The sequence below is a fragment of the Gorilla gorilla genome, chromosome Y (assembly GCF_029281585.2).
Source record: "Gorilla gorilla gorilla isolate KB3781 chromosome Y, NHGRI_mGorGor1-v2.1_pri, whole genome shotgun sequence".
NCBI classification, from domain to species: domain Eukaryota; kingdom Metazoa; phylum Chordata; class Mammalia; order Primates; family Hominidae; genus Gorilla; species Gorilla gorilla.
In genome coordinates this window covers 20,231,079-20,258,664 of record NC_073248.2, presented here as the reverse complement: position 1 = coordinate 20,258,664, position 27,586 = coordinate 20,231,079, and the positions used below count along the sequence as shown (strand labels likewise).

Genomic DNA, 27,586 nt, shown 5'->3' with positions numbered 1-27,586 from the left:
TTTATTAGTAAGTAATACACTGCTGCAAACACTAATTCTCTTCTCCATGTCCGTGTTGATTTTGTGTATACATGTGAGTTGGTTAGAATGCACCTGCCTTATCTCTAACACTCAACAGCAAGATGAGCTAGACTTGGGCTTTGGTGAAGGTTGAGAATGCCTTTGTGCATCAAGTGATCTGACATATCCTCAGTTGCAAGAATGTTTTGAATCCCTTCCTCGAAGGCTGCTGCCTCATTTGTGGCATCTTTTGCACTTTTGACAAAATAAGGATAGTCACCGTTCTGACTGCATAAGCTTCACTTCTATAAACACATGCCCTTTGCTTATGCCAGTCTTGGAATCCATAATCACAAAAGGAAAACTCTTGGTTTCTTCTACATCTGCATAATATATGAACTCTTTCTTCCAGTTACTCAAGTTCTGGAAGTGCTGTGAATCGCTGATACTAAAAGTAAGCAGGCAACTGTCAGAATCTCTGTAAAATGGCGTCCTCAGGCATTGCGATCTCTCCTGACCTGCTGTGCCACAAATCTGCATGGTAAAAAAAAGTCCATCCCTTTCAAATCTTATTTAAAATTCTCACATCTATTGCATGGAACAGCTGAGTATCAAACTTATTAGTTATATATCTGTTCATAAGTGAACTCCTCCCAATCCCACCATCTCCAAAGAGAATTACTTTAAAAAGTGATGAATTTCCTGCCACTGTTCATCTCAAGAGCTTCAAGAGCCCTAGAAAATAAAAAAGGTACCATAACATTACTTTTTACCTACCTATTCTTCTATATGAGTCTATGCATATCAGCATTTAGCTGAAATAAAACACATAACCCAAGGGAATGTGTAATAATAAGACTGTTGTTTACTGAGCATGTAGCCATGAGCGGGCTACTATACTACCATGATTCTCTAAAACAACTAAAAAGGGCTCACTCTTCCCCTTTCTCAGGTCACAGTTGACTGTGAAGCTGGCACTTTAGCCTAAATGTCACACCAAAGCTCTTGTAATGAACAGTGAATCTATGACAAGCCCCTCTCTGCTCATAGTCAGCTCCACTACAGTTTGGTTAAAGATGGATAAAAGATTAAAGTTTGTATGTTTCTGATAGAGCAAAATTTATACTTTAGGGAGTATATTTATGACAAATGTAATAGAAGTTAGTGTTGAGTGAGCAGAAAACTTCATAGTTATGACTGGGCCAAAAAGAAGAGCCAGGTTTAAGCTGTGCATGTTGCTTCACGCCTGTAATCCCAGCACTTTGGGAGGCTGAGATGGGCGAATTATGAGGTCAGGAGTTCATGACCAGCCTGAAGAACATACTGAAACCCCATTTGTACTAAATATACAAAAATTAGCCAGGTGTGGTGGTGTGCATCTGTAAACCCAGATACTCAGGATGCTAAGGCAGGAGAATCCCTTCAACCTGGGAGGAGGAGATTGCAATGAGTTGAGATTGTACAGCTTGGGAGAGAGAGTGACTCCATCTCAAACAAACAAACAAACTAGGTTTAGTCTTTTTACATAGTCCCATATTTCTTGGAGACTTTGTTATTCCTTTTTATTCCTTTTTCTCTAAACTTTTCTTCATGCTTTCTTTCATTAAGTTGATCTTCAATCTCTGTGCTGTGCTTTTCAGCTCCATCATGTTATTTATGTTTTTATCTAAACTGGTTATTCCAGTTAGCAATTCCCTGATCTTTTTTTGATGTTCTTAGCTTCCTGGCATTGGGTTAGAACACTCTCCTTTATCTCGGCAGAGTGTGTCAGTACCCACCTTCTGAAGACAACTTCTGTCAATTCCTCAAACTCATTCTCTATTCAGTTTTGTTTTCTTGCTGGCAAGGAGTTGTGATCTTTTGGAGGAGAAGGGGCATTCTTGTTTTTGGTATTTTCTGCCTTTTTGTGCTTTTTTTTTTTTTTGTCTTTGTGCATTGATACACCTTTGGTCTTTCACGTTGGCGACCTTTGAATAGGGTTTTTTTTTTCTTTTTTTGGGAAATTCTTTTAGTAGATGGTGATACTATGCCTTTCTCTTATTAGTTTTCCTTCTAACAGTCAGGCTCCAGGCTCCTCTGCTGCAGGTGTGATGGACTTTGCTGCAGGTCCACTTCTGACCGTTTTTGTCTGTGTATCACTACCAGAGGATGCAGAAGAGCAAAGATTGTTGCCTGTTCCTTCCTCTGAAAGCTTCATTCCAGAGGGTCACCCGCCAGGTGACAGCCAGATCACTCCTGTATGAGGTGTCTGTCGATCCCTGGAGGGAGGAGTGTCCCAATCAAGAGGCATGGGATTTATGGACCCACTTGAGGAGGCAGTCTGTTGGAGATCTGCAGCTTTCTTCAGAGCCAGCAGGCAGGAAGGTTTAAGTCTGCTGAAGCTGCGCCTATAGCCACTCCTTCCACCAGGTGCTCTGTTTCAGGGAGATTGAAGTTTTATCTATAAGCCCCTAACTGGAGCTGCTGCCATTCTTTCAGAGATGCCCTGACCAGAAAGGAGGAATCTAAGGAGGCAGTCTGGCTACCGCCACTTTGCTGAGCTGCGGTGACTTCCCAGTGTCTTTGTTTACACTGTGAAGGGAAAACCACCTACTAAGCCTCAGTATTGGTGGGCGCCCCTCTCCCCACCAATTTCAAGCATCCCAGGTCGACTTCAGACTACTGCACTAGCAGTGAGAATTTCAAGGCAGTGGATTTTAGCTTGCTGGGCTCCATGGGGGTGACATCCACTGAGCTAGATAACTTGGCATCCTGGCTTCTCCTCCCTGTCAAGGGAGTGAACGGTTCTGTCTTTCTGGCATTTCAGGTACCACTGGGGCATGAAAAAATAAATAAATAAATAAAAACTCTTCAAACTAGCTCAGTGCGTTCCCAAACCAATTTTTAAATTTTTAATCAAAATGTACATTTTTAAATCTTTTTACAGTTGTTAACTTTTTAGTGTTTTTATACGCTTTGCATGAAAATTTATGGTTACCACTTTCAATTACATTTTATAATGTAACTTTTAGCAATTTTTAACTTTAACGTAAAACATGTTTTGTTTGTTTTTCTCGTAAATGGCAGTAACACTAAACCTTTCCCATGGGTACAAGTGAATGATATATTGGTACATTCACATACTTAACGATGAGCATTTCTGGGAAGCTGGATTTGCTATAAAGTTATTTTGAAAAATGTGTGTTTTGTTCCAGATGTCCCCAGACAAGATAGAGAACTGGAATCATCTTTCTGAAAGAGGACAGTTACACTGAGAAAGCACTACATGTCCCCAAGGTTTCCTATAGCTTATTCCCATTAGTCCTTGGAGGAACTGGACAGCAGGCCAGACTTTCTCCAGTACCAAGAGAAAGCCAGGAAAAGGTAGATCTTACCAGATGGCTGAATTAGTGTTGTCTGTTGGATGTTCTAGTTGGAACTGGCAAAGGGGCTCCAAGACTGGAGCCACATGAGGAACACAGAGTAAGAGAATGAGAGAGAGAGAGAGAGAGAGAGAGAGAGGAGAGAGAGAGAGAGAGGAAAGAGGGAGCCAGTTTTAGGAAGTTAAATACCTATTGCTGATGGTTAGAGGTGGATTCCTGAGACTTGAGGGTTTTATAGACCTGGCCTGAGCCTTGCAGTTTCCTTCAGGTCAGTTGTCCTTCTCATACAAATTGCTTGAAGAGTCAAATGAGAGAAAAGATGGGGCAGGTGGCCAGAGACTCTCAGGATCCAGGAATTAACTTAGGATAAGCTGCCATTGCCCACAGCTTCCTGGGATCCAAGGGTTCCTCCGCCCCCAACACCAGCCCTGGGTTTCAGCACCAAATGTAAAAATTAAAGCAAGAGGAGAGAAACCTGAAGGGTGGCTTGATTGTCAACAGGACAGGTTTATTTTGAATCAGCCCGAGAGGGGTGGCTGGCCAGGTTAAGTCAGAGTCACACTGTGTTAACAGACTAAGAGATTTTCAAGATTCATTCTCGGAGAGTTTCTCAGAGGCTTGGACTGCCTCTGTGTCCCTTTGTTTTGGTTATCTGACAGAGAGAGCTGTGTGTCTGTTTTCACACATCTTTCTGGAGTTGCAGGCATATCCCCCATGTCTGCTTCTAGTTTCCCTAACTTAGTGCACCTGAAGGGAAAGGAATGTGCTTATTATTTGTAGTTAGAAGACAAGTGATTTCCTTGAAATGCCTAAGGCTAAAAAGAGAGCTGGAAATTAAAGTGGTGATGTTTGTTCAAGATGAAGGTGCTCCTGCTCTATCACTTTCTAGTCAGGAAATTGCACAGCTATTAATTTTGTTTTGTGTTTTAGAGTAATTATATACTTGGAAGTAAATTCTGTTGTCTGTAAATTCAAATCAGCAAATTTATATGACTCTATTTGATGTATTTGCCTTGGACAAATGCATACTTACATACATTATAACACCTGTGAGTTTAAAAAATTATTTTATGGTAATGAGTAGTGATTTCTCGGCCCTCTGAAAAACAAGATTAAATTATTTTGTGTATTGAACATGCAGAGATATTTAGGAAGTCCCTGAGGTTTATTTTTTAACAAATTTACTTTTCCAATGGTTAAATTTAAAGGTATTTTAGTAAAAACGCTGTAACATAAAATTAAAATTAGTGATAATATAAATAACTAAATGGCTTAAATTATTCCATTGAAGTTGAGGAAGTGTTATTGTTGTTATTTTAATTACAGCAGAATACAAAGTCTAGAATAAAATTTACCAAAGCTCTTTATTTTCTCTCTCAAATAGGAATTGTATTTAATACTTTTCTTTGTGAGTTGTTTGCTGTTTATAGAACAGGACTCTTTATTCAAATAGAAGCTGTTTTGTAATCTTGATTCTATTACACCAATGAATACTTATTTTTCAAAGAAATATAACAACTTGAACAAGAGTTATCAATTACTAAGAGGAGTATTTAATCTCCTGAGAAGAAAAGATTCAGAACATAGGTATTGTATTTACAGAAATATGTTTAATTGTTTGTAACTTATGACAGTTTAGATATTTTCATAATTTTGTAACAATGAGGTTTTTATTTTTAAATATTAAATGAGAAGCACATTTTAATCAAGTTATAACATGTAAAGTGTCCTAAAGTACAAGCAATGTTCCATATACATATATACATACGCATATAAATATATATAAATGCATTGCAAATCTGTGTAACTTTAATGTATTTCATGTATTCTCAGGTTATTTATGCACTTGTTTCATTTTTCTGGTAATCTTTAAGATTAGATATTGTGCCTGATTGATGTTATCTTTCTCTTTTTTTTTTTCTTTTTTTGAGATGGAGTCTACCTCTGTGGCCATGCTGGAGTGCAGGGACAAGATCTCGGCTCACTGCAACCTCCCCTTCCTGTGTTCAAGTGATTCCTCAGCCTCAGCCTCCCTAAAAGCTGGGACTAGAGGCACACCATCATGCCTGGTTTTTTTAATATATATATATAAGATATATAATATATAAATAGATATTAAATATATAGATATATATTTATAAATATATATAATATACACACACATATGTATATATAAAAAATATATAATATGGTATACATACATATATATGTATATATATATGCGCCAAGATGGTCTCGCTCTCCTGACCTTGTGATCTGCACATCTTGTCTTCCTAAAGTGCTGTGATTACAGACTTAAATCACCGTGCCCAGCCGATGTTATCTCTTAATGTTGCTTTTTGAATACTACTGGCTTCCAGGTCACATGCCACACTATCTAAATCAGAATTTCTAGAACTTAGAAAAGGAATCTATATCTTTAAGGGATCTCAATTGGATGTTTTGCTTGTCAGGTTTAAAAACGACTTCTATGAGAAATTTAGCATGTATGTATGTTTTTGTTAAAATACAGTGAAATAAATTCAGTCATACTGTAAATAAATAATTCACTTAATTTTTTGTTGATGTTACAATAAATTAAGAAATGTGATTTTCAGTAAATCTCTCTTAAGGTAGCTTGATTTTTCTCACATCAACCTATTGCACAGTAGTACTAAAGGCATGGATAGATTGTTGAAAATGTACAACAAAAATATTTGTATTGTTTTCAGTGTTAGGGCAACATTTCAAAATTACTAATTTATGGATATAGTTAAAATTTAATTACTAGTTAACATCTCAGTGATATTGATAAATATTAGGTAAGCATTTCATTTTATGTAACTTGTTAAAATCACAAATATTTTCCTATCAAAACTAAATTCTATGGTCACACATTCCTGTAATGAAAGTCTTATTTGTATTATTAATATTTACCTTCAACATGAAATAAATTTTACCCTTTACTCTCCCTGCTCTGACCATCTCTGTGCGTTCTTTTTTCTCATCCTTGCTTGACTATATCTGAGATACTGGGATACTTTTAGTAGAGTAGGAACATATATTATACAAACATAAATACAATATTTATTTTAAATGTGAAAGTATCAAACTTAAGAACTCAAAAAATATTTTGTTTTGCACAATTTAACTTGAGCTTTCAGTTGCTCATACACAACACATGATTGGTTTATAATATAACCTAAGTGTAATTTTAGTTGACAAGGTTCATTAGAGCGTTATACATCTTAAGGAATTTAGGCAGTGTGTTTTTGGTTTTAGAAATTTTTGAACTTGAGAAAACTGAGTCAACACAGTTGCATCACATTGTGTACCATTCCCTGTGAGGCCCCTAGAGTACCCAAGAATCAAACATACTAATGTTTCTATGAAGAGAAGTGAATATTCCCTTTAAGGGTGAAGGGTACATGAATGAAGACTTAATAGCTTCCCTCAATTATGTCTTTATTACATCAGAAATTGAATTACATACCAACCTTATTTTTAAAATCCTTGCTTAATTGAGCTTTTTGAATTTCAGATCAAGTGTTTTGAATCTGTCTTAATTATGATTTTGAAAACACAGTACTGAATAAACAGCCCCGGTGGGAAACAAAGCATCATAATAAACAAGAAAATACAAAGTGCTCTGCTGCCTATTGTAGGGAGTATGCGACTTAGATTTGGAGAGTAAAAAGCATCTTGCAGTAGAAAAGGGTTGTTTCATTAAGTTTTCTTTTTTAAAGTTGCTAGTGGGTACTGACTTAGCATTCACATAGCTTGGCTTTTTAGCAATTATGTGAGATATTCCGTGTGACTTGATAAACCATTAGAGGATCACAAAAGGCATAAATTAGTAACATCTCACTGGCTATAGCATAGAAAGTTTCACAATAGACCACAGTAAGGAAATATTCAAAATTATCTGTAGAAAAAGATTGTGGGTGCTCTATATTAGAAAAACTGGCAATGTAGAACACGTCTGTGGACTGATTTATGAGCTCTTCATGAGTTAGAATAGGCAGGTGTAGGTAATTGGATATTTGAGGAAGTGGAGCAGGAAAGGGATGTTAACACCTACGTCCCCAGTGTGACTTGATAAGCTGAGGGAATAGTAATGCAATTTACTGACAGAAAAAAAGGAACCTGTTTGAGGGGATTGTGATTTAGAAGCATATGGGACACTGAATAAAAAATCGTAATGGGGAGTTGGATACATATGTCCAGAATTTGGAATCATCTAAAAGGATACATGTGTTACTACAGATGTAATAATCAAAAGAAGTCATAGAAAGGAATGTCATTTAATGGAAACTTTTTTTTACAAAAGGTAATGTTTATCATGGTAGATAACATTAAGTTATCCAAAAGCAATCCGTAGCCTCTAAGCAGCTAGTTTAATTAGTATGTAAGAAGGAGAATTTTTTTTTTTTTTGAGGGAGTCTCGCTCTGTCACCCAGGCTGCAGTGCAGGAGTGCAGTCTTGGCTCGCTGAAATCTCCACCTCCTGGGTTCAAGCAATTCTCTGTGTCAGACTTCTGAGTAGCTAGGATTACAAGTGCAAGCCACCACGCCTGGCTAATTTTTGTATTTTTAGAAGAGATGGGGTTTCACCATCTTGGCCAGACTGGTTTTGAGAAAAATCAATGTTAAAAACTATGGTTACGCAAAGGCAGGTCTTTAGTCTTCTTCTAGAATTCTTAGTTGTGTCATCTGCAGTAAAATAAGACTAAGAATTGCACCAGAATTAGTTGCCCAAATCTTCCAGGAGATTAAAAGTTTTATTGGATAGGATTTTAGAAACAAATCATATTATATATCTGGAAACTCTATACAGAAGTGCCCACACACACACACAAACACACACAATTTTCTCTCACTTATTATAGACGTTATAATAAGCATACTGAAGACCTGATAATAAACTGAAGTTATTATAAAGCTGTAGAACACAATGATTAAAGCCAAATGATAATCTTAAATTTTAAACAACTGAAAATATTAGAATTTAACAATTAACATTTTCTAATTGTTCTTTGGTCCACCATCATAGATTTCAAGATTAATTAATGTTGTAAAATGACACTAAGAGTTCCTATCAATGGGGTTTAATTTATACCATTTTAAAAATAGTTTGTTGTCATATGTTGTTTACCATGTAACTTCTTGTATTTGCTCTAAAGTAAGACTAAATCACATTTTAATCTCATCTGATCCAAGGAAGTAATTAGAGTAAAGGTATACATGTTGGGTTAATGTGGAGAATAGTGGATGTGGATTAATGTGGGTTTTTTTGCATGAATTTAGTATTCTCCTTATTAAGATTAGCTTGAAATGTTTTGTCTAACGAATATTTAGTCTATTCAATAGGTGGTATTCAACAGAAATATATCCACATCTGCTGTGTACCAAGCACTGTTCAAGGCAGCAGATAATAATATAGGCAAAGATAATATTAATGCAAATTGCACATGAAAATATTTGATATAATTGATAATGTGGCAAATGACATGATTTTCACTTTATTATAATTTTTAAGAGAATAAGACAATGAAATATGTACTGTAAGTGTTACAAGAAGCCCATCCTTATTATTCTTTACCTGAAATAATTAGATTACACAAATTAACTTTTTCAAAAGAAGTTTATATTATAAATGCTCCTATGGCAAAAACAAAAACTTGGCCTCTGACTTGGAATGTAATATTAATATATTAAGTAAGATGCATGGTAGAGAGAAAAAAAATTGTATTTATCTTTCATGGTAATGACAGAAAAGATAGAAGTCTTTATATTTGGAATTTTTAATATTGACACCTAAGAATAGTAAACAGTTGGCAGTGTCAATATGTTGCAATTTAGCCAGTCCTGAAAGAAAATGACTGATCATTAGCAAATCAGGCAAATTTTATTGTTGCCATTGTAAATTGCTTTAGCCATCATGTGTGTGTTCTTACACTATTAGAATTGAAATCAAGTTTGTACTGCCAATTTATATCTCTCTTTTATAATCATGGGATTCTTGCTTTACATTCTAAAATGTTGTCTCTGAAAAATGAATGAACACCAAGTAAGTTGTTCTTCTTTCTTAAAAAATGCAGTCTTAAAAGGCTACTCATCTTTAATAAAAATAATGAGGAGAGTTGGACATGGTGGTGCATTTCTGTAATCCCAAGTAGTTGGACGGCTAAGGCAGGAGTACTCCTTGAACCCTAGAGTGAGAGGCCTCATTGAGCTATGAGCTGTCATCAAGCCACTGTAGTCCAGCCTGGGCCACAGAGCATAATCCTGAGTATAGAGTAAAAAATAGAACTATGAAAAGTAATGTTGCATTACTGTTTTTAATTCACTTCTAGTAACACATGGATAGTATATTTAGCCAAAACATTTTAAATTAGTAACAGGCCAAGAGATCAGATTTTAGTCAGATTGCTAGCTAGCTCCTCAACTGACTAAATATGTAATATTTGGCAAAGTGTTTCTCCTAACAGTAATTGATTTTTTTATTTGTTAAGTGGATTTACTAATGCTACCCTCTTAGGGAACTAACTCTGATATTAACTAGATTACCTCAAAAACTTGTTCTGGATGGCACATATTAGGCAATAAAATATTAGCTACTACTAGATATTACAAATTCTTTTCATCTGCTTATTTTTAAAGCTCATAGTGCACATAATAAAATTCCAGAAGACCAAGAATGGTTATTAGATACAATAGAATGCTCTAAGAGTCATCAAAAATAAGCATATGAGTGCATAAAATGTATCGTAGTTTTATTTAGCAGTTATTTCATTGTTTACCATAGTGTTTTTCTTACAATTTTGTAGAAGCCTGTGTCAGAATTAAGAACTTTTATAGAATAGAATAATCATAGATGATTGAAATTAACATTTTAAGCTGATACTGACAATTATTCTAAATTCTATTAAAGTTATAGTAGTATTTTTTTTTCAAGCGATAATGGAAGTCTTAAAAAGAAAATGGATACTTACCTGCCAGGGGAGATACCATGATCACAAAGGTGGCTTTCCCAGGGCAAGGTTGATCTATTGCATTCCAGATGTACTGACCCCTGCAATTTACCCAAACTCAACTGCATGATTTATGGAAATGAAGGACTGTGTTTGCACTTTCATGTGGAAAAAAAAAAAAAAGAAAATGACTCGTTTAGTGGATATAGAAACTTGAAAGACGACCATATACTGGAAACAATTCAGTATGCCTACAAAAGTTGGTCTCCTCCAGTACAGAACAATAAAACATCAAATGGTTATTTCTTAGACAGATCAAAGAGTGCTAGGACGACACTTGCAAATGCTTGCAAACTTGTCTAGACGACGGGGCAGGGGGGAAGCCCTCAAAGGGCAGCAGATAAATCTGGGAAAAAGAGAAGTCATCATTTTTAAATGTGTAAGCAAATGTTTATGTATTAATATTGCAATTAAAAATATTTATTTTATTAAATGGTTAGCATTGGTTTGTTTGGTCTTAAAAAGTAAGTTTTGTTTTGGAAATGACTTGTGTGAAATGGTCTAGAAATTATGTAACTAAAATGATTCAGATTTTTTCCCTGAATTATAAACCATTTGCAGGAATTGTAAAGATGTTAAAGATGCCATTTTTTTTTGCATTTCTTAAAAGTTTATTCTAAATGAAGAAAATTAAATATAAAGTATAAAGTTACTTTTATAATCAAATTGTCAATCTTTTTAAATATTTAGAATTTGAAGCCGGATGAGCAAGATTCCTTAGATGAGCGTAAGTCCTCTCCAACAGAAGATGCTCCGTTATATCCTCATCCAACAGGATTTATGTATCAACAGGTAAAAATACATAAATAAATAAATACATACATAAACTTTTTTTCTTTTTTCAAACTCTTTTTGATCTTTACTTATATGGTCTTCAATTTTTATTTTCTTACATAATTTGTACCATACCCGCTGTGACTGCAAATTAAGAAACAAATTATCTAGGACAGCTTTCGCAAGACGATCAGAACAATGCTTTAAGTGGGGTCATGTTTTATTTTACACTTGTGATACTTTCTTTGTAATTAGGTGCTACCTTGTCCTAGTTCATAAAAATGTGTGATATTTCAATAAAAGCATAATTTATTCAGTCTTTCTCAAAATCCAGAGACAGTAAAAATTGACAATTTTATGGGCTTTAATACAAAGTTTACTAAAAAACAAATACTGGCCAAAATATAAATGAATATCATTTATGGGCACTTCTAAGTTAAAACAAATATTTTTGTTAAAATATTCTGGGAAGATTAGCCACAACGTGAGTAAGGCAGTTTTCTTTTTTCTTTTCTTTTCTTTCATTTTCCTTTCTTTTCTTTCATTTTCCTTTCTTCTCTTTCTTTCTTTCTTTCCTTCTTTCTTTCTTTCTTTCCTTCTTTCCTTTCTTTTCTTCCCTTCTTCCTTCCTTTCTTTTTTTTTGATGGAGTTTTACTCTTGTTGCCTGGGCTGCAGTGCAATGGTTGTGATCTTGGCTCACTACAGCTTCCACCCTACGAGTTCAAGCGATTCTCCTGCCTCAGCCTCTCAAGTAGCTGGGATTAGAGGCATGCGCCACCACACCTGGCTAATTTTGTATTTTTGGTAGATTAATTGTTTCACCTTGTTAGCCAGGGTGGTCTGAATCTCCTGACCTCGCGATCCACCTGCCTCGGCCTCTCAAAGTGCTGGGATTATTGTGAGCCATGGTGCCTGGCCCGGTTAATCATTTAAAAGGTTTTCTTGTGCTATAATGTTTAGCATGACTTCTCACCAAGTTCATGTAGCCAAAGGTTGGAATTACCTAAATTACAGCAGTTGCCCAGAGTAACAGCTGTATTGCTTGATAATCTTATGTTGTATAAGCAGAAAAAATAAAAAACAGGGGAAAAATGTAAAAAAAAAAGCAGATTTTAATTCTACACATTCTTCACCTTTAATGTTTGATAGGTTAATTTCTTGCTGAGATAAAGATATCACCATATTTTTAATATAAATTCTTAAATATTAAAACCGATATACATACTTTTCGTATGTCACAATGTTTGGAGCATAGTTGATTGTATTTTTTTGTGCTGGGGGCACTTTTGTGGTAGCATTTACTAAGGGATGCTTCTAAAACTTGGCTTCATCTAATTCCAGTGAAGTGCGTATTATCAAAATCCACCGTACTTTGAAGTACCATTGTGCCAAGATTTCTGACTGCTTTCCTAGCCAGTCACAATTTTCCTTGAAACAGTAAGTCTCCTAGTTTATTTCTATATTATTTTAAAGCTTTTGTCATTAGATGTAGGGTTTACTGAAGATATAAGAGCCTTCTGATTATAAATAATTCATATAATTTTTTATTTGATGAAATATCTCTGTGCCCATTGTTGGTAACAGTAGGATATGAAATGTGTTGCATAGCCTGAGGATCAGCAATTCATTTGTTTGAACCGGATACAATATACTATGTTTTTATCTTTTTATAGTATTTAAGCATTAGCATCAAACACTATGAATGCAAATGCAGTCTACATTAGTCAAGACTTATAAATACACTATCAGGGCTACTGATATTGGTATATTGTAATCCAACTATGTTATGGGCCTTCCTATTTGGCCTATTGTTATCTGCAGTCTATGTTTCTCTTCTGGCCTAGACTTAGATTTTGGAATTTCTGTTCCTTACAAAGTACAAGAGAAATATGTGTAGATTAATCCCATTTCTGCATTACTGCTGCACCTCTATAAGGTTGCCACCTCAAGGGAATACATCGTGATGTCCTGGTTCTAATGACCTCCCAATCAACCTGGAGAGGACTCTTCAAATGGGAATCAACATGTCCTTATTTAATGTACCCCTTAAATTTTTACTATTAAGCAGATGCCAGGATGTGACTCAGCCCATTGAAAGTCCATGTGTCACATACTGGCATCTGTTTGAAAGTTCAGTTTTCTATTGTTCATGTGGCCAGGATATTGATTACTATTTACCACTCACGAATTCAAACAATTGCCTTTATAAAACAATGGTTTAACAGCATACAGTTCAATCATTGAGCTAATTTTCTCATTCCATCTTCAATTGGTCTTTTCATTTCTGGTCTCTATGACAGTCTGCCAACAGGATATTGTTCATCCACCTTGAAACTGCCATTCATCAACCAAGCAGGTTGTTGTTGTCAATAGGGAGCTCTTCAAAGGATATGCCCATGTGACAGTGGGCTCCAGTAATTTCTGAGGTGGTTCCAAACTACATGCTGGAAAATATGAGACTGCCTGCTCTTGAACAGGTTGAGCACCTCCTTGCACTTCCCTGGTAATATTTTCCTCTATAAAACCATTTTTATGTTATTTGGAAGTCTTCTGAGCACTTCTTAATTAGGCTGTTTCGTTAATTTGCCCAACAGGTTATAGGTGTTGCAAGTTTTATACTTATTTATGGTCTTCAGTCAAAGAAGCAGTCTCAACACCAAGGCAAGAAAAGCTAGTAATTATCTTTCCAATGGCACATATTGTTTCATGGCATCTGGAGTGCCCTGGACCACAATTTCCAGCTAATGCTGAAGAGGGATATGTATGGCTTTTCTGCCATGTCCTCAGTCTGCCCAAGAACATGTTGCAAACACTTCTAAAATCAGAATTTGGATCACAAAAGCCCAATGTGTACAGAGAAAGAGCTTTTTACAATTCAGAAATGGCCACATTTAGTGAAATTTCTCATTTAAACAGACCACCATTTATTGTTTTTTGGACTGATGCATTATAATTTTACATATTTACAAATTAGAACTATTATTTTGATACATGAACACAATGAGTAATGATCAAATTTTCAAATGGCATACTGGCAATTGGTATGTTAGTCATTTCAGATATATATGATATATTTGTTTCAAGAACTTTCCAAATCTGAACTTCTAGTTATTATGAAATCTGTAACAAATTATTCATACCTATAACCACCCTCCTACACAATCAAACTTTAGAACCTATTCCTTCTAACTGTATTTTTTACCCAGTAGCTAACTCACTTGTTTGCTCAATGTCTTTCAGAGCCTATAATAATCTGTCATTCTATTCTCCAACTCCATGAGATCAACTTTGTTATTTCTCACATATGAATAAAAAACAAGCAATCCTTGTCCTTTATATTTCCTGGATAATTTCACTTAATATAATGTCCCTTAAATGAAGTACTTTGTCTGAGTAGTGTTTAGTTAATGTATTGAGGTTTTTATAAAACTAAAATAATCACTCACCTAAAATTTACCTTAACCATTGCCAAAATTCTTTGGGTACATAGGATTGTAGTTTGAAAACAGCTAAATGAATGAAGATGTCTTGAAGATGTCTTAGGACACTAATATTGTACTCTTTTCTATCTCCTGTGTTACTTAACTCTGGTTTGTCTTCAAATTAATAAAAATATTCTTGTAAATTATCTGGAGGATCAACATTAAAGACCAAAAAAATCAGTAATGCACTCATTTAACTTTAATAATATAAAGAAAGAAGTTGAAACAAATACAAAAAGTTACTGAATAAAATTATATACTTTTTTATACTCCTAATTTTCAAAGCACTTAAATTACTTTTTATTTTTTATTATTATTGATTATTTCAAATGTGGACTATTATAACTGGGTTTGCAGAAAAGTTACCATAAAAGAGTAGTAAAATAATAACCTACACTGGAGGTAATATAATATGGTAAAATTTGGTCAGGTAGGCAGGAGTAAGACAAAATGAGTCCTCTGCCATGAGTAACTTAGGGGGAATAAGTAACTTTGGGGGAATAAGTCACTTAGTCTTTGTAGGATTCTGTAGCTTCTTTTGAGAGTAATGCATTTTCCAAATTATATAAGATTATTTACATGATGAAATCAGCATTATTAACACTCAATAAATACACCTATTAACCATAGTTTTGTAAGGATGGGGAGCATAGATAGAAGCTCCAAATGTCAAAACATGACTGTAGCCATAGAGCAAAATACAGTTGGTTTCCAAGTATCTGAGAGGTTTCTGTATGGTTTTCATTGTGTCTTAGGTTTGTGATGAAGAAATAAACAACCCCAGTTCCTGCCCTGGAGAAGCTCATTGCATAGAAAAAGGAACAAGGCAGATAGACATGCCACAGTACAAGAATGAGACAACGTAAAGCACAAGAAACCAAGTGCAAAGGTAAGATACCTAATTTGAAATTTTATGTTCCGTCTGTTTCATTTGCTTCTTGCTGTTGTGATTAACCATCTCTACATGTGTTAAATTCAACACCCTAGGGGTAACACGTGCTATAGTAGCAGAAGTTACATTCCAATTTTTCTTCCAATAGTGGCTGTTAACCAAGTATTGGTGAATATCCCATATGAAGATTCTGCTAAAAGTAAAGGTACCCCAACTGCGATGCTTGGATGATATAATTTTCTGAGTCTAGAAAAGAGAAAGAATGTGTGTGTTTTGTAAATTCTACAAATGATTAAGTGTGAGACACTGGTAACTGAAAGACAATCTATTTCGTCCCACTGAGAGGAAAAATAAAGAAATTGTAGGAAAACCATTTACTACAGTAAAACTATTCTGATTTTTAAATTTAGTTGCTATCAACATCTACATAAAAACTAAAATAATAATAATAATAATAAAGATCTTGAGTATAAACATTACCAAAATTTAGGTATTCTATGTTTACTTATTTGGAGTTATATCCTTTTTTTATTATACTTCAAGTTTTAGGGTACATGTGCACAATGTGCAGGTTTGTTACATACGCGTATATGTGCCATGTTGGTGTGCTGCACTCAGTAACTCATCATTTAACACTAGGTATATCTCCAAATGCTATCCCTCCCCCCTCCCCCCACCCCACAATAGGCCCCAGTGTGTGATGTTCCCCTTCCTGTGTCCATGTGTTCCCATTGTTCAATTCCCACCTATGAGTGACAATATGCGGTGTTTGGATTTTTGTTCTTGCGATAGTTTGCTGACAGTGATGGTTTCCAATTTCATCCATGTCCCTACAAAGGACATGAACTCATCATTTTTTATGGCTGCATAGTATTTCTTGGTGTATATGTGCCATATTTTCTTAATCCAGTCTATCATTGTTGGACATTTGGGTTGGTTCCAAGTCTTTGCTATTGTGAATAGTGCCTCAATAAACATTCGTGTGCATGTGTCTTCATAGCAGCATGATTTGTAATCCTTTGGGTATATACCCAGTAATGGGTTTGCTGTCAAACGGTATTTCTAGTTGTAGATCCCTGAGGAATCGCCACACTGACTTCCACAATGGTTGAACTAGTTTACAGTCCCACCAACAGTGTAAAAGTGTTCCTAGTTCTCCACATCCTCTCCAGCACCTGTTGTTTCCCGATTTTTTAATGATTGTCATTCTAACTGGTGTGAGATGGTATCTCATTGTGGTTTTGATTTGCATTTCTCTGATGGCCAGTGATAATGAGCATTTTTTCCTGTGTCTTTTGGCTGCAAAAATGTGTTCTTCTGAGAAGTGTCTATTCATATCCTTCGCCCACTTTTTGACGGAGTTATTTTTTTCTTGTAAAATTGTTGGAGTTCATTGTAGATTCTGGATATTAGCCCTCTGTCAGATGAGTAGATTGCAAAAATTTTCTCCCATTCTGTAGGGTGCCTGTTCACTCTGTTGGTAGTTTATTTTGCTATGCAGAAGCTCTTTAGCTTAATTAGATCCCATTTGTCAATTTCGGAGTTATATCCTAAATAGGTGATCACCACTATAACCTAACTTTTTTACTGCTTTATGTTAAATGAATACTTTTCATAGGCAGTGTGATGATATTTCTTAACTAATATGTTTTACAAATTCACATAGCAGAATTTGAAGAACAAATTCACTTCTTTAGTGGAAAAGTCTCTCATTTGAGAAAAATATATTAGAGAATTTTAAAAATAAGCACAGCTTGTGATACACAGATAATATATCAGCACAGTTTCTCGGAGATTGTAGCCATATTATGAAAATGTACTTTCCACAGAATTCTTTTAAAGTACAATAATTTCAGAGAGAAAAACAGTAGCTGCTGTCAGAATCTTCAAACAAATAATAGTAATTAATAATTAGAATTTACCTCACTGTTCTGCTTCTCATCTTCAAAAAATGATTATCTACATTTTTACCTATGGATTCAAAGGCAAGAATACTGTTTCTGGTGGGGGAAAAATACATACATATATATATATATATATATATGGCTGCTGGATCACAGAATTCATTTGATAAGTAGCACTGGCATTTTTGAGTCCCATGAATCTTTCCGGTAGGTGAGATCTAACAGGGAGAAGGTATTCCCACTCAAAAAGTGCTTCAGAATCTGAGATAAGAAGAAAAAATAATGCTTGTACTATGAAAATAATAAGTGTGCCCACTCTTCTTTCCATCAAGTGACAAATTAATATTGACAACAACTCATTTATCAACGCAGCCATTTTGAAAGAGTACTTTAAATTTTCATACTAACAACAAATCGAGTGACCATTACAGATTTTTAACTTCAGACCCCTTAGGTACATAGTTTAATGCCATTACATCTGTTTGTTTTTTTTTTTAAAGTGTTTAAAAAAGTCTTTTGAATATATATATAAACTATGTCAATTCAATTGCTAAATAAATTAACATTCAAGGTGTTTTTAAGAAGGAAACTCTTCTCTCTACATAGATCTCACAAGACAAAGATCTGACTTTTTAAGCAGTGAGTTTAGTTAGAAACTCCTACCATGCAGAGAAAAACATAAACAAATATAATTTCACATTTAACAGTTAAAGATATACAGAATGCTGTTGTTAATTGTATTATTAATACTCGGTTTTCTCTTGAAATAAACGAAATTTTGTTATCATTTGCTAATTTACTTATATTACCTCTCAGCCTGAGTTTCTGCTCTGTGTAAGACTTGAACATTGATACTTACTCTGTTGGACTTACGTGGACATTTAGAAGTAATAACATTCGCTCAAAAACCTCTCTTAGAATTTAACTAAAATAACATTAAGCAAATTCAAGGTTTAGGTTATAATAATATTTTTAATGCATACATTTTAAATATAAACTTTTTGTACCATTAAATTTGGCTGCTGGTTACACTGAGGTTTCAGTACTTTTTAATGTATGATTCAATAAAACCCACTTTGGTTACCAACACCAAGTATAGGGGAGCACTTAAGAAATACATATATATTTTTAAATTTAATATTATCTGACATAAATGGTTTTAAATATCTACATGATGGCTATAAAATGTCAAACTAGTAGATGAAAAACAAACAAAGAAACAAAAACTATGAGTTAATTTTTTTCTAAATGAAAAAATAGACTTTCAAAGTAAACTATTATTAATGAAGAAAAACAGCTTTATAATGTAAAAATTCACTAGTTGTTGTTTCCTCTCTGTAATATATTGCATTCAAACAGTCTACTATCTTTTTGAGGTTCTTTACACAGCCAATAGCTGGTGCTACAAGTAGATCAAAACCAGGATTGATGGTAATGGGAGAGCTACAGACTGGAAGAGATGGCTCTTCTGGCAGTTTTTTTTTGTTGTTTTGTTTTTGTTTTTTTTTTTTTTTTGAGACGGAGTCTGGCTCTGTCGCCCAGGCTGGAGTGCAGTGGCGCAATCTCAGCTCACTGCAAGCTCCGCCTCCCGGATTCACGCCATTCTCCTGCCTCAGCCTCCCAAGTAGCTGGGACTACAGGCGCCCGCCACCACGCCCGGCTAATTTTTTGTATTTTTAGTAGAGACGGGGTTTCACCATGTTAGCCAGGATGGTCTCGATCTCCTGACCTCGTGATCCGCCCGCCTCGGCCTCCCAAAGTGCTGGGATTACAGGCGTGAGCCACCGCGCCCGGCCTTCTGGCAGTTTTTTACTTCTTGTATATTACAGTTAAACTTTTGATGCAGGGAAGATAACATCAATTAATTCCTAGTAAGTTAGAAAAAGAAATCACATATTAGTAGAAAACTTATGTTATGAAAAATACATCTTTTGAAGAAAATAGTTATATGTTTATTTTACATAGTTAAACATCTAATTGTATATTGAAAGAATTTTGAATTTTGTTCCAAAGAAAAATCATTTTAAAAAACCCAAGAACAATCAATAAATGTAATTCACTTCCAAAATTAGATTTCTGAAGAAATTTCTAAAACCTGAGAACTTTACCCAAAAGAAAAATAACATTCTAAATTAACCTGCTTTTTAAATTACATATTAATGGAAATAAATTTATTTTCAATAAAAAGAAAATGCACTAAATTTACATTATTTTTCTTGAATTATGAAGCATATAAAGAAACACATCAAAAATATGATATAAAAATAAGTTTTTGCAAGATGGATGTTTTCTCAATTAGAAATTCAATCAAGGGCCAGGCATGGTAACTCACATCGGTAGTTTCAGCACTTTTGGAAGCCAAGACAGGCAGCATACTTGAAGCCAGGAGCTTGAGACAAGCTTGGACAATATGGTGAAACCCCATCAGGTGTGGTGGTGCTCACCTGTAATTTCAGCTAATCAAGAAGCCGAGGCAGAATAACCGCTTGAAACTGGGAAGCAGGTAGTTACAGTGTGCCAAGATTGCACTGCTGTACTCCAGCCAAAGAGACAATGTGAGATTCCTTTATAAAAATAAAAGAAAATAAATTCAATCAATTAAGAATTGAGATATACTGCTTATTTACTTTTCAATGCAGTTTGTGGCAACTCTGAATTGTAATTACAAAAATGTCTTAAATAAAGTGTGGCACACATTTGAAAGTTATTATAACCTCACCTCTACAAAAAAGAAAGCTCTTTATTTTTATTTAGTGTATTCAATTTTGTTTTATATTAAGTTCCAGGGTATATATGCAGGACATACTAGTTTATTTCTTAGGTAAACTTGTTCCATGATTGTTCACTGCATCTATCAACCCATCACCTACGTATTCAGCCCCACATAAATTAGCTATTTCTCCTGAAGCTCTTTTTTTTCCCCTGACCCCTGGCAGTCCAAGTTGAATGCTGTTCCTCTGTTTCTGTGTCTTCAATGTTCAGTGTGAACACTTAATGATTGTGAACATGTAGTGCTTGTGTTTTTTATTTCTGTGTTAGTTTGCTGAGGATGATAGCTCCTAGCTTCATCCATCTCCCTTCAGAGAACATAATATCCTTCCTTTTAATGGCTGCATATTATTTCATGATATATGTGCTACGCTTTCTTTATCCAGTCTGTTATGGATGGGCATTTGAGTGAATTCAATGTCTTTGCTCCAGTGATTAGTGCTGTAATAAACATACACATGCATGTATTCTTAAAATAGAATGACTGATTTTGAAGGGGAACTATATACCCAGTAATGAAATTGCTGAGTCCAGTGGTATTTCTGGTTCTAAATATCTGATGAATTACTACACATTTTTCCACAATGTCTGTACTGATTTACACTTCAAACAGCAAGGTAAATCATTCCTATGACTGCACTAACTTACTACCATCTGTTCTTTCTGGGCTTTTTGGCAATCTCTGTTTTGACTGGCCTCAGATGATATCTCGTTTTGATTCTGGTTTGCATTTCCCTAATAATTAGTAACGTTGACCTTTTTGAGATGAACGGCTTCTGAAATGAAAGACCCATAACTCTTATCTTACCCCAAAGTTTCCTCTTTATATCTGCTAATCAGCACACATTTCACCTGTGTTTTAACACTACCCTGCAAAAGAAAAAGTATTATAGGCTCAACTTGTTAGATAGAGAGAAATGACAGGATATTACAACAGCAGAAAGTTTGAGAAAAATGAGATCTCATATAAAATTTCTGCAAGTTTTTTTTTGAGGTGGAGTTTCTCTTTTGTCATACAAGCTGGAGTGCAATGGTGCAATCTTGGCTCACTGCAACCTCTGCCTCCTGGGTTCAAGCAATTCTCCTGCTTCATCCTCCCAAGTAGCTGAGATTACAGGTGCCGCCACCATGCCCAACTAATTTTTTTTATTATTGTCACACCAAATCTAGAGCTAAGCCTATGAAAAGATAAAGATAATTAGGTATCAGAAAAATGAAAGTCAAACCACAATGAGATACAAATTTATATTGAATAGAATGGTCTGTAATCAGAAAGAAATGGCAGATGTTGGTGAATATATGGAAAATTTGGGAACCTCATCCAATTGCTAGTGGGAACATGAAGTGAGGTTGATTTTTAGAAAACAGTCCAGTAGTTTCTCAAATAATTGGACATACATTCAGCATATTTCCCCCAAATTAAGGTATATTTACACCAATTTTTATAAGAATGTTTATAGTAGTAAAGGTTTCCATCAATTTCTGATGTGGAGGTGGTCCTAGGACGATGCTACCCTTGCAGTGGATTTGCATCATGCCTTCACTTACCATATATCTGATATAATTGATGCAAATCCATATATTCTACAATGAAACCCCAAGATAAACAATTTGGACAAAATACTGAAACTTTTTTGCCTCGGTATGCTTGGCTTAATAATTGGACAAAATAGCAAGACTGTTGCAGAAATCTCAAGCTTAGGGAACCCCAGCATTTTAAAGAAAGGAAACTCTGCCTCAGAAGGAGGCATTGTCTTTTTCTTTCATGGGGGTTTGTTATACATAGCCCCTTGAAGATAATCTACGACAGAAGGCTGCGTGTCACAAAGAGCCTCGTATTGCATGAGTCCATTCATGTGAAGTGCCTGTAATAGGCAAATCTATAGTGACAGAAAATGGCTTATTGGATACCAAGTGCTCTAGGAAATGGGGAAGCTGGGTTTGAATGGTAATGGGTGCAGAGTTTTTTGTGTGTGTATGATGGATATCTTCTGTATTTAAAAAGTGGTGATGTTTGTACACCTTTGTGAATACCCAGAATGTCACAGAGTGTGTACTTTAACATGGCTAATGTGATACTGTGTTATTTATCTCTCAATTAAAAAACTGTTGAAACCTCAGTCAAAGTTTTGAGCACTACAAGCCTTAGCAGGAATGTATATGCAAGTTAAACACACAGACAAAGGTATTTAATGGGTCACAGTCACATAAAGTGGCAGGGAAGTGAACAACTGGTAAACAATGAGCTAAACTCAAAATTGGAATTGAATATGGAAGAATGCTTTCTCCAGTCTACACAGCAAAAACTGGAGGAAATGCCATGAAGTTGGATGATGCTTTACTTAAAAATAATGCCTATAAATATGCCCCTAAATGTTAAACCATTTTTTATAAGAAAGCGAAACTCATAATCTAGAAAGAATTTGGCAGTACCAGCATTAAATTATAAATTGTTCACCATACACCTGAATAATTTAATTTGCCTTTTAATTCTTGTTATAGAAGCAGATGGAATTGTCTAGTTTGATAATAAAGCCACCAGGATAAATAATTGAGAAAAATTACTTCACCTTTTATTGCTTCAGTCTCCACAGTTTAGTAAGAAGACTGAATAATAAGTCTGTTACAGAAATTATGTTTGTGAATCTTTTAGAATAAAGATCACGCCAGGCGTGGTTACTCACACCTGTAATCGAAACAATTCCTGGGGGCCAAGGCAGGTGGACCACCTGAGGTCAGGAGTTTGAGATCAGCCTTGCCAACACGGCAAAACCCCGTCTGTACTAAAAATGTCAAAAAACAAGGAACAGAAAAACAAAAAAAAAAAAACCTGCCAGTTGGGCTGGCGGGCACCTGTGATCCCAGCTACTCAGGAGGCTCATGCAGGAGAATAGCTCGAACCTGAAAGGCAGAGATTGCAGTGAACTGAGATCCTGTTGCTCCAGTTTGAGGAACAGAGCAAGATTTAATCACACTCCACCGTCGTGCCAAAAATAAATAAATAAATACATATAAATAAATAAAAAGCATCAAATTCACTGTGAATATATCAGTTATTGTTTAGGCCAGTTCACCTGACAAAAGACAAAAATCCATGTACTGATGGAACTTACATTTTGGTTTTAGGGGAAAGTAGTGACAACAACCAGTGATGTTATTTTTAAGTAAGAAGGATAAGGACGGTGGGTTCATTCATAAGCAGGTGAGTGGTATAAGCTCAAAGGAGATTTGAGCAAACATCTTGAAACAACAAGCAGAGCAAAACCTCTGAAGTCTTAGTATATCCTGAGGCTCAGAACAAGAAAGAGGATGGTAGAAGAAGATATGCAAAAGATAATAAGAAGGAAATAATACATGGTTGTTTGTTGCACTATAAAGACCACAGTTTTAGTTTAGGAAAAACAGAAGCTGGGATTGAGTGCTAATAGATAGAGTTACTTCTTAAGGTAAAGCCAACATTCTATATTTAAATAATAGTGATGGTTGCCTAACATTGGGAATATCCTGAAAATCACTGAATGTGTGCCTTACAATGGTTAATTTTGTAGTATCTGAGATATAACTCACACTGTTGTAATAGTGGTAATAGTGTAATAGTTGTAATAGTGGAAGGAAGGAGATCACTAAAGAGGCTGAGTTAATCAGATGAGAAATGTGGATGACCTGTATCTGGGTGACAGCAAGAGAAGCAGGGAAAATGATTAGATTCTGGACCTGTTTTAAAAGGAAAACATGCAGAATTTAAGGATTAATAGAAATGATCAGATAAAAAGAAAAGCATTGAGGATGACCTTACAGTTTTAGGCCTTTGCAACAGGATGTAATTACTATCAGGTGAAACGGGAAACACGGAGTAAGTTGTTTGGAAGGAGCATCAGAATTCAGTGTGTAGCCTTGAGATCAGATTGCCTGTTAAACATGAGCAAGTGCAATAGAGTCATATATGATTTGGGCTTTGGTAAGAGACTGGCTGGAGATAACAATTTGGGACTCATAGCACAATTTAGAAATCCAACGTACAGGAAGAGATAACTAGGAGATTGAGAGTAAATTCATCAGAGATAGTTCAAGGAAGAGGGAGACTAACAAATAACTGTTATATTTGGCCAGGCCTGGTGGCTCACACCTCCAATGGCAGCACTTTGGGAGCCTGACACAGGCAGATGGCTTGATCCCAGGAAATCAAGACCATTCTGGGATACAGGGAGAGGCTCTGTTTCTACCAAAATTAGCTAGTCTGGGTGGCCTGTAGTCACAGTCACATGGGAGGGTGGGGTGGAAATATTGCTTGATCCCGGGAGGTTGAGGCTGCAGTGAGTTACTGATCACAACACTGCACTCCAGCCTGGGCAACAGAGACAGACCATGTCTCAATAAACAAACTAAAAACAAGGACAAGAATTTTTTTTAAATAAAACTATTATATTTGGCAAAAAGGAAGTTGATTTTTTTAAATATAGTACATTTGGTAGACTCTTGGGGATGAAAGCCTGACTGGTAAAGGTAAGTGGTATTTTCAAATGACATCATATTATCAATGGTAAAAATATTCACCTGAAATTGAAGGAAATATTTTAAATTTAGCAATTAGGGTGTCACTGATGACCTTTGACAAAGGACTGTGACTTCACTGTTGTGGGATAAAACCTGAGACAGAATAAGAACTGACGGAAAGGAAATAGCTAATAGAAATTCTCTGTGGCAACTAAAATTAGAGAAAAAGATCAGTACCAAAAGAGACAGTTTTTTTATTGTGGATCGTAAAACATGGAATTTTTTATAAATGTGTGACAAGGAAATTAGGACAGTGAAGAAGTGAATGAAGTAAATTATGTGAAAGAGGAAAAGATTAATCACATTGATGGGTTGGGTCCAAGAGGATGTATCTTAAAATGTGATAAAGGTTTTGTCTTTGAATAGGTTAAGTGTATATATTTAAAGGTGTGATTTAGATCAGAGTAACAAACAACAGAAGTTGAGGAATTTAATACTCTGCAGCATAAAACTTAACAAATTGAAGGAAAGGATATTTACGGTAAGTTATGAAAATAAAAGTAATGCAAAGAAAGTTCAGCAAATGAACATGTTATCAAATAAAAATAAAATAGGTAACTTCTTGATTCTTCCCTCTCACTTTTTAAACTACTACTTCTATTTTTCCCATTGATATATTTTAATAAATGACCAACATCTTGTGGGGAAATATTGTGTTTTCTCGCTAGTAATTTGCATTAGACTCCTACACATTTCATGCTTTCTTATTATACTAACAGCATTTTTAGTCAGAAAAATCTTCCTGTCTAAATTCTGTTCCAATATTTACTTGATTTAAAAGTACTGTTGCTTTTATATTCCTTTGTGTTCATTTTTGTTTAATATTGCTTCCCACACATAATGACTAACTGACCTTCACAATATATCAGTAATTTCTGGGGCAGTTTGTCTAGAAAGAAACTAACATGAGGTATTTTACCCCCACCCCTGCAACAAAATAGAGTTTAGATCTATAACCATGCAAAATCTGGATTTCTGTCTATTTAAATTGAAACGTTACTTGATTTATGACTTCATAGCATTAAATCAAGCCAAGAAACAGTGTTTTAAATGCAAAATGACCAGCATCTAACAATAAGTGGAACTTAAAGGACTCATTATTTTGTATTCCTTTCTCAATCAGAAAAAACTGCTAAATCGTTTTCTTAATGTCATCATTGTTAGACCTGGCTTAGACTTGTGCCATTTTGTTTTAGTTGATGTCAGCAGCAGACATTGGCTGAAGGGCACAAAAAGAAAACTTATGAGAAATATACACCTTTTTTCATACACTTGAAGACAGCACTGTCTTATTGGTGTTAAGTGGTAGTTAATGCCTCATAGAAGTTTTATTGTCTACTTCCTTAAAACAATATTTGCTGAAGAAATAATATGTCAACTTATTTGCCATATTGACTAAATTATGTCAAATGCTCTAATTGACTAAATTATGTCAAGTGATGGTTCAATATTTCCTAAACCAGACATAGATTTTTTTATTGTGATTAGTGATCCAAACTTACCTTTTTATATTTTCCATGAATAGTGAATTATACAGAATCTTGTTTTCTTCAGTTTGGATTTGATACCAAACTATACTGGATTCACTGACAAGAAGAGTTTGAATTAGCGGCATGCTGAGAATGGACACGGTATTTGAAGAGACTGACAAAGAAAGTACAGGAGAAGTTTTATCTTTGGAAGAAGAAATGGTCCTTGGGCACAGACCTCATATGAGCTTTCCTTTCAGCATTCTCTGCTTAACTGTTTCCTGCTGTGGTGAGGCCACCTATGCTTTGTATATGTTTGAAATTAATTGAAAAGCTAGTGACAGATTCTGATGTCATTTGCCATGAGCTTTATTACTGTGGAGGTAACTTTAGGTCAAATTAGCCTAATGTTTTGCAAAACAGACTTGAGGAGAAATAAAGCTGCATTACTTTTTTTGGTGCATTCTTCCTTTAGGCCCTGCAGTGTGGTAAGTGACACAAATATCTCTCATTCTCTGTTTCCAACAAGTAAATAGAATATAAATCATTCGCTAACAAGATTAAGGATGTAATAATCATTGTTCTTCTAACTGAAACGTGTCCGTGTTTAGTTTTATTTAGTTTTCACACTTTTGAAAATTTTCCTAAGCAATTTTTATCAATAATAAGGTAATGACAGTTTTCAAAAAATGCAAATGGGATTAAGTCAGTCATTTTTTTCTGTTCCTTTTGATATATTCTCATTCAGTCTAGTGGGCCTTCTAAATAGTTATGAGGGACAGATATACAAGCTTAAATTAAGTAATGAGAGTAGAGTGAGTGAGAAGAATATGGCTCGAAAATAATCTCATAAATGTTGTCAACTGATGTGATTTAACATGTTAGTGATAGATTTTCTAGACATCTTTAAATTTGTAGCTGTGACTTGGAATACCAAAATGTAGCTAAGCAATTCATTTCCATACGACTTCTGTCTGTTACTGTACTGATTTTCATGAGTACTATAAATTTTATTAGAAGTAATTCACTCAGATCTGCATTTAGAGTTCCAAGATAGTAGAATGTATGAAAAATTATATACATTTTATAGAAGTAGGAGTCAATGGGGATAAGTGTTACCTTTCATTAAAAATGTAAGTGTAGAAGTTTATAAACACATTCAAAAATGTGTAATCTCATGATTTAATCTTCTATGCAAATAAAAATTAGTAATAGCAAGGGCAATTAGTAACACTAGCAGGGCAATAAACTCTCCTGAAAAGCCAACGTGTTAATCCCAGTGACAATGCATGAAGTGATTTTGGGCCATACTCTGGAGCTAATTTAAATTTAATTGACTGAATCTGCTGAAAGAAAAGGACTTAAGCA

The 27,586-nt window shown here is 34.9% G+C and overlaps 2 pseudogenes; one reads left to right on the top strand and one right to left on the bottom strand.

The window, feature by feature from the left end:
• Positions 1–111: 111 nt before the first annotated feature.
• Positions 112–26,364, bottom strand: LOC129530207 (ras-related protein Rab-9A-like; annotated as a pseudogene).
• On the top strand, positions 10,328–10,482 carry LOC129530441 (uncharacterized; annotated as a pseudogene).
• Positions 26,365–27,586: the final 1,222 nt, after the last annotated feature.